We start from the raw sequence: 8,079 nt of genomic DNA, 5'->3' as shown, positions 1-8,079 counted from the left end.
TTTTCAGCTTACAGTTGTCAGCTTCAATGCTACTTCCTCTGAGGATGCTTTGTCTCAAGCCTGACCCCCAAACTCCTGCCTGATCAGGCTAGAGGTGCCTGCTCTGTGCTCTCCCAGCCCCCTGTGCTTCTGGGTCATGTTGCTGGCCTTGCTGTCTGTCCTGCATGAAGGGAATTTCATGTCCTAGATCTAGCAGCGTGCCCTTGGAAGACTCTCTAGCATGTAACAGACCAAAAATAAATATTGAATTGACTTAACAAATGTATGAAAGGCAATGTAAAATTTCTCTACCAGTTCCTCTGTCCCCAATTTTTTCTGGGAAAAAATATTGGCTACTTCCGCCTTCCCTACATACCTCTTTGTTCTTTCCCACTTCTGTGCCTTTTTGCGTATACTGCTAGTTTGAAATGACCACGTTCTCCACTCTCTCTCAGTCTAATCCGTTCCTCTGATCTTCTATTAAATGGCATTATCTTCATGGAAGTTTTTTGGGGAAATAATTAAAGTTGAGCATATTTAGACTACATAGAAGTTTCACAAACAAATATTAGCCTCTTCACAGGGCATTTTGTGAACTCTCTGTGACATTCTCTGCTTCCACTGAATCCCCTTGGACAGCCCTCTGGTTTTGGTAATATGTATTACGAGAGGGGAATGAGCCATTCTGAAGCAGGGGAGAAATACTGAAAAGGAAATTCTAAGTGATCTCAGCCAAACCTAGAATCTGGGGGTGGGTTTGAGTAGGAGGAGGATTTAAAAGCTTTCCAAAACTCCAAGGGCAACAGGAAAAGAAAGGGTGAAGATAGGAGATTGTGAGAAATTACAGTGTCATTGTGAGAGAATACTACATATTGACAGGAAAATAGTAGACATCTTGCTTATAAATAACACTAGCTTCATATGTATTGATTAAGACAGCAGAGAAAGGGATAGTTACTAACAGTGGGATGCAGACACACAGCAGAATCTCCAAACTATCAAGATTTTAAGAGAGGCCGATACATCAAACCAGTAAAAAAGAAGATAGAATAAAACCCCACAGCAAACTAAAGTAAGTGATAAATGTAGAGTAACACATTTATTATGTATACATATATAACATATAAGATGCATTAGTTATTACATTAAATATAATAATTTGAAATCATCTATTAAAAAATTGGCTAGGTGTGGTGGCTCACATCTGTAATCCCAGTGCTTTGGGAGGCCAAGGCAGGAGAATTGCTAGAGGCCAGGAGTTTGAGACCAGCCTAGGCAACATAGCAAGATCTTATCTCTACAGCAAGTTTTTAAAAATTAGCCAGGTGTGGTGGTTACACCTGTAGTCCCAGCTACTTGGAAGGCTAAGGTGGGAGCATAGCTTGAGCCCAGGAGTTTAAGGGTACAGTGAGCTATGACTGTGCCACTCTAGCCTGGGCAACAGAGCAAGACCGTGTCTTTAAAACAAACAAATAAATAAATATTACCCATCATTTTGGCATATAAGGAAAAACTCAAATATATGTTATTTAGAAGAAATACAATTATAAGATAACAATAGGAATAATAAAAGGAATGGACAAATGCAACAAATGCAAACCAAAATCACCCAGGAGGAGCAATATTAGTATCAAATAAAGTGGAATTTAGGACTAAAACACTCAGTGGAATAAAGGGAGACACTCTATAATGATGAAAAAAGTCATAAACATTTATGCACCAAACTGTATGCCATCTATGGCAATAAATCCAAAACAAAATAAAAAGAGAACTTGAATAAAAAAAAAAAACAAAATTTTAGTGGGAGTCTTAATTAGCCCTCTAAAGAGGGGTAGACTTGTGTCATGCCAGGGCCGTGAGCACACATCACTAATGCCCTGTGCTGCAGAGGTGACATTGGGTTTGTTAGGAGAAAACTTATAAGCAGAGAGCAGCAGAGCACTGCCGTGAAACGGTTGTTATCCCACAGAATAGGCTGGTTCTAAACGTCCTAGGTGCAGCATGGCCAGAGGACTAATATTCCACCCGGGGCACTCCACAGAGAACAAGCCCCACTGCCCATCACATTACATATTTATGGGGTAAGTCCAATAGAGGCTAGGGAACCTGGTTTTTTGAGTAACTAAAATGTGTCTTGAGATCTTCCAGGTCCAAGATCAATGCTAGCAGTCTGCATGGGGAGGGCCCTGGGAACAGCTTTGCTTGCTGGGAATGACGACAACTGCCTGTCTCTTGCCAGGCTGGCTCAGGCCATTGGAGTCAAATCTCTACTAGGCTTCTAAGAGGGAGAAGGAAATGAGCCTGCAGGATGTCCAGATTTGTCTCTCATAAATTCAAATCTATGTAGTACATTTTCAAAGTCAGAACATAGAGGAACTAAATAATAATATCAATAGCCTTGATACAATCAATACATAATGTTAAATCCTTTAAATAGAGAACATACATTGTTTTTAAAATGTGCATCAAACTTTATAAAAAATTGACCATGATAAAAACAATAAAGCTTTGATAGGCTACATTCTGTAGTCATGAGCCAATAAAATTAGAAATAAACCATAAAAAGAGAACTAAAAAATCTTAACTACTTGTAAATAAGAACCACAGTCCTAGATAACACCAGGATCAAAGAGGAAATTTAAAAAGAAATTACTACCTAGAAACAAAAAGGAGAATCGCTGAAGTAAGAAACCAACAAAAAAGTAGAAAAGAAAATAAACATATCAATAAATTAAGAGAGAAAAACCATATGATCACAATAGTCAATGTCAAAAAACATCAGACAGTATGTTTAAATTGATCAATCATTCTTAATAAAAATAGGAATAAAAATAAGGAAACTCTTGAATATAAAGACTATCAAAACCAACAGTAAATATTATCCTAAAGTGAAAGACACTAAGGTAACTTCAATTACAGAAAACCCTAGAAAGAGGAAAGCCTACAATCACCACTATTACTTAACATTACTTGGGTGGTCTTAGCAACGTAATGAGGCAAGAAAATTAAATAACTGGCATAAGCATTGGAAGACAAATAGATAAAACCATCTCTTTTTTCTAGTAATAAGATAACATAGTAGAATTCCTATATATCAAGGAATCTTGGGATAAAACTCTACTGGATTTAATAAATTAATTTGGATATAAGATAATTGTATAAAAATCAGTATTTTTCACCACTCTAGCAATAAGCATCTAGTACTGGGAACGGAAAAATTATATCATTAAAAAGAGTGACAAATGTATTTAACAGTAGAAACTCAGAATCTCTATGAAAAGATCTAAAATATCTTACTAAAAAGACATAAGGTAAGATCTGACTAAATAGAGAGGCATAATGCATTCTTGGATGGGAGAATTATATAATAAAGACAATCCCCCAAATTGATATATAACATATTTCAATTTCAATTTCAAATTTTGATGGAGTTTTGATTTAGAACTCGATGAAAAGATCTTAAATTTCATATGGTAGAATGTTCAGGAATAACTAACAAAATTATGAGAAAAGAGAACAATGAGAGATAATCTGCTTCCTCTACAATATATACAAAGGCTTTAGCCTTTGTAATAAAAACAAAATGGTATTTATATAAGAATACAGACTATTCTAATCATATGCTTCATTATCATATATCCTATGATTTTCTGATAATCCTATGATTACTGAAATGGGAATTTCAGTAATTCTCCTTTTCTTTGTTTCTAGATAGTAATTTCTTTTTCAATTTCCTCTTTGATCCTGGTGTTATCTGGGACTGTGGTTCTTATTTACAAATAGTTAAGATGTAATAGTTCCCTTTTTATGGTTTATTTCTACCTATATAAGTAGGTCCGTGGAATAGAATTGACAATCTAGAAAGAGATGTTGGAATAAATGAGAATTTAACATAAGGCAAGTGTGGTGGTTCATTTCAGAGGGAAATTAATGGCATTGGCATAACTGCATACCTATCTGGAAGAAAAAATAGTTTCTATTCTCATATCAAACACAAAAATCAATATGTAGCTAGCATCACAAAAATTTAAGGTTTTTGTGTAAAAAATATTTCCATAAAGAAATCTATAGATAAATAATAGACCTTGGAAAATATTTGTAATGCAGATGTCAAAAAGTTAATTTCTATAATATACAGAGCTCTAATGAATTGACAAAAGACAGAAAAAGCAATAGAAAACTAGGCAATATGTTTGAATACACAATTTACAGAATGAATAGCTAGGGACTATATGAAAAGATGCTCAAATTCACTAGTAATCAAGGAAATGCTAAGTACAGCAACAATAAAATATCAGCATACACCTATCAGACTAGCAAAAGTAAAAAGAACTCTCAAACTCATTGTTCTCAAGGGTGTGAGTGAAAGACACTTTTATAACTGCTTAAAGGAATGTGACGCGTTACATCCTTCTTGAAACACAGCTGGGAACATAACATCTATTAAAATTCAAAATATCATATACCCTTTGAGAACCAGCATTGCACTTCCAGGAGTTTATTGCATAAAAACAAATGTATCTAGTTCATGAAGGCATTATGTTTGTTGCAGCATTGTTTGTAGTGGCCAAGAACTGGTAAAAAGAGAAATCCCTGTGTATAGGGAAATGGCAGAATAAACAATGATACAGCCACACCATAAAATATTGTGCAACCACAAAAAATTGAGTCACACCAGATTACTTGGAGCAAATCACTCCATTCCCTGAGGAAATGTTTGAGTAACTAATTTAAGGTGCAGAAAAGTGTATATAAAACAAATGATACCAGAAAAGCAAGTCCTGTGTGAATGTGCGTGCATGTGAACCTGCCTCATGTATGTGTTTGTATAGGATATATGATTATGAAAAAACTGAAGAAGGACACTCATAACTTTTAAAATCTGGCTTACCTGGGAAATGGGGAATTGGGCATGAGATGCTGAGAGTGGGATCAGGGGCAGGGAAAGGGGTCTAAGAAAATGGCATGTATGTTATTTTCCTATGTATGTAAGATTATACAGACTGTCCTCACTTTGCATGGCTCCATGGCAACAGATCAAAGTGAGGGCGCAGTCTCATATGCATGAGTTTCACTTATGTATGAATGTAAGAAAAATGGAAATGCTCCCACAAGACACAAAACGCAATGAATAGCCAATATGCTCAAGGGAGTTCTAAACATGGAAATGAAAGAACAATACTTGCTATAACAAAAGCACAAGTAAATACAAAGCCCACAGACCCTATTAAGCAACTACACAATTGAGACTACAAAGCAACTAACTAACCACACTACGACAGGAGCAAAACCACACATATCAATATTAGCCTTGAACGTAAATGGCCTAATTGCTCCATTTAAAAAGACATAGAGTGGCAAATTGAATTAAAAAAAAAAAAAAGAGAGACCCAATCTTCTGCTGTTTTTAAGAGATCCATCTCACATGTAGTGACACCCACAGGCTCAAAGTAAAGAGATGGAGAAAGATGTACCAAGCAAAAGGAAAACAAAAAACAGAAGAGGTCATTATTGTTGTATCAGATAAAACACACTTCAAACTAATCACAGTAACAAAAGGACAAAGAAGGACATTACATAATTATAAAGGGTTCGATTCAACGAGATTTAACTATCCTAAGTATGTATGTACCCAACATTGGAGCACCCAGTTTATAAAACTTGTGAAGAAAAAATTGTTTTTTTTTTCAGTTGGAGTTTTGGTCTTGTTGCCCAGGCTGGAGTGCAATGGCATGATCTCAGCTCACTGCAACCTCTGCCTCCTGGGTGCGAGAGATTCTACTGCCTCAGGCTCCTGAGTAGCTGGGATTACAGGCACCCACTAATTTTTGTATTTTTAGTAGAGATGAGGTTTTGCCATGTTGGCGAAACTGGTCTGGAACTCCTGACCGCAGGTAATCCACCCACCTTGGCCTCCCAAAGTACTGGGATTACAGGTGAGAGCCACCACATCCAGCCAAGAAAATGTTTTAACTCTAAAATAAATAAATGAAAGAAATGGCCACCACCTTCAATGGCCCATGAAGGCAGGTACCATGTTGGTTTTGGTCATGATTTTATCCCTAACATATAGTACGTTGACACTCAGTATTTGTTAAATGCATATTGTTGAATACAGTGAAAAATAAAATTGTGATTACTATTATTTTTGCCTCTCCAGTTGGTAATGAATAAAAAATTATAATATTCAGAGTTGTGAGATATGGAACCATAAATCAGTTCAATGCTTCTGAAAGACGAGTTCTTTCAAACATTTAGGAAACAGAAAATCCCCATGATATGTAAGCCCCAAAGCATAGAAAATGATCAGAAAAGGTGGGGCATGGTGGCTCACCCTATAATCTCAGCACTTTGGGAGGCTGAGGCAGGTGAATGGCTTGAACCCAGGAGTTCAAGACCAGCCTGGGCAACACGGTGAAACCCCATCTCTATGAAAAATTAAAAAATTAGGTGGGTGTGGTGGTGTATGCCTGTAGTTCCAGCTACTCCAGAGGCTGAGGTGGGAGGATGGATTGAGCTGAGGAGGTTGAGGCTGCAGTGAGCTACACTCCAGCCTGGGTGACAGAGCGAGACCCTGTCTGAAGAAAAAAAAAAAGAAAAAGAAAAGAAAAGAAAAAACAAATGTGGCATTTAGCCACTTATTTCATGAAACTCCCATTCAGGAGCCCAGGAGCCCTTCCTTTCTCCTAACACCTGTTCTTTTCCTTCATGGTGTTTATCGCAATTTATAATTTTATTTAAAATGTCTACATACTATATTAGGCATTATATATTAATTATTAGGAGGTTTGTATATATGATTATTTGTTTTGTGTGTCTCTTGTGCTAAATAAGAGCAGGGCCATGCTTGTTTTTGTTCTTTTCTAGTTGATTGTGCAGCCCCCAAACCTGGCACAGTGTCTGGCCTATCATAGCTACTCAATAAATATTTGTTACATGAATGAATATGACTCTAAATTCTGAAATGCATCAAGGGAGGGGTAACAAATTTAGCTAAAAGTCAAGATAGCTTCCTGGGTGTCTTACATAGACCCGGCAATGTGTATTTTCTTCTAGCCAAGGACCTAAGGATGTAAAACAGAAAAGTTCTGTCCTCATTACCAGATTGTGATCACTTTGAAAATATGGCTTTGTCTTCTTCATCTTTACATCTCTCTGCAGGTGGCATATTACTTGGCCCAGACTTGAGCACTATGTGCCTGGTACTCTTGATGTACATGCTGCTTGCTGGTTTTCAGGTAGTAGAGGTATCTAAGTGTGGAGGGTGCACACAAGCCTGCGGGGGCAGACCTGCCATGAAAGCCAAGTCTGAGCCAACCAACCAAGGTGCAGTGGGGGTAAATGGGGAGCATGGTGGGTGTTGACACCCTCTTTACTTGGGTGCCAAGGCAGCAGAGACTGTGGAGAATTGATGTAAAAAGAAATAGATGTTTCCATTATTTAGAGATACAAAGGTAATCAAGAATAAAAATAATAATAAATATCAAGTATTGGGAGGAGACCCCAAAGGAGAGGGTGAGAGCAGGTGAGCTAAAGCCTCTTCGTGTATGTGGCTTGCATGGTCATCAACAGACATCACTTATGATTGATACATTCAGACATGGTGGTAGAAGCATATGCTCTAGCCTTGTAAACTAACCACTAGAAGAAAATTTCAGAAACTTTCAAAGAGCTTGCCTTCATGAAGTGGCATCATGGGCGGCATGGAATGGAAAGAGACAGTGTAACTTTTTCTATACTTCTTACTAAAAATATAATATGTATATATTTTTATTAAAAAACCCATTCTGTTGTGTAATAGGTGATTCACAGTAACCTCAAGCTTGACAGTCCCACAGTTAACCAGTCAGCATGTCTGTCTGTATCCTATCACAGGGTGATATGGTTTGGCTATGTCTCCATGCAGATCTCATCTTGAATTCCCACGTGTTGTGGGAGGGACCCAGTGGGAGATAATTGAACCATGGGGGCAAGTCTTTCCTGTGCTGTTCTCATAATAATGAATAAGTCTCACGAGATCTGATGGTTTTAAAAAGAGGAGTTCCCCTGCACAAGCTCTCTCCTTTTGCCTGCTGCCATCCATGTAAGACGTGACTTGCT

The sequence above is a fragment of the Nomascus leucogenys genome, chromosome 8 (genome assembly GCF_006542625.1).
Source record: "Nomascus leucogenys isolate Asia chromosome 8, Asia_NLE_v1, whole genome shotgun sequence".
In the NCBI taxonomy this organism is placed as follows: Eukaryota; Metazoa; Chordata; class Mammalia; order Primates; family Hylobatidae; genus Nomascus; species Nomascus leucogenys.
Note: the sequence above shows the minus strand (reverse complement) of the source record.